Genomic DNA, 597 nt, shown 5'->3' with positions numbered 1-597 from the left:
TAAACATGTAAAACTACAATGAAAATTGAAATTCAAGAAATTTGTTTTTTGAAGACAAAGTTGTTCTATTAGGAGCAAGAAACTAAAAGGATCTAGGAAACTTGTAAGATGTTCCTTGTGCTGTTTTCCAGCATAGAAATTCATAAAATTACTGCAACAAAAATTATAACAGTGATTAGACTAACAAAATTAGAATTTTTTTTCAGGGAAATTTGTTTTTCTATATTTGTTTTTCTATTTGAGTTATATCTTTCAAAAAGTGGTTACTTTCTATATGAAATTTAAGTGTTTTCAGAATATTTATCAAGTAAATACGTATAATCACACAAGTGTTATCTTCTTTAAAGCAGTCCAAGCCTGAGAGACTGCAGGCTTTTTGAACGATGCTAAAAATATTACACTCACTGTCTTTGCCCCATCCCACCCCCACCCATCTGTCTGTCCATTTGTTTTTCCAGCCCTTCATCTTTGCATTATTTAATGAATGTGAAATGAAAGACTATAGTTATATTCAGCCATGATGCTACTGTTGGAATTACTTTTCATACCTCTACTCAATTTGTATTATCTGAGCACTTGTTGTGTACTCTAAATTAG

General features: G+C 30.8%; 1 protein-coding gene across 1 annotated transcript in view; it reads left to right on the top strand.

Moving 5' to 3' along the window:
* Window positions 1-597, top strand: part of ZNF280C (zinc finger protein 280C) — a 53,051-nt gene that overhangs the window by 41,218 nt on the left and 11,236 nt on the right. The window lies entirely within an intron of this gene.

The sequence above is a fragment of the Tupaia chinensis genome, unplaced genomic scaffold (assembly GCF_000334495.1).
Source record: "Tupaia chinensis unplaced genomic scaffold, TupChi_1.0 Scaffold144058_2, whole genome shotgun sequence".
In the NCBI taxonomy this organism is placed as follows: Eukaryota; Metazoa; Chordata; class Mammalia; order Scandentia; family Tupaiidae; genus Tupaia; species Tupaia belangeri.
The sequence above is the reverse complement of the archived record's forward strand: the minus strand, read 5'-3'. Positions and strand labels throughout refer to the sequence as shown.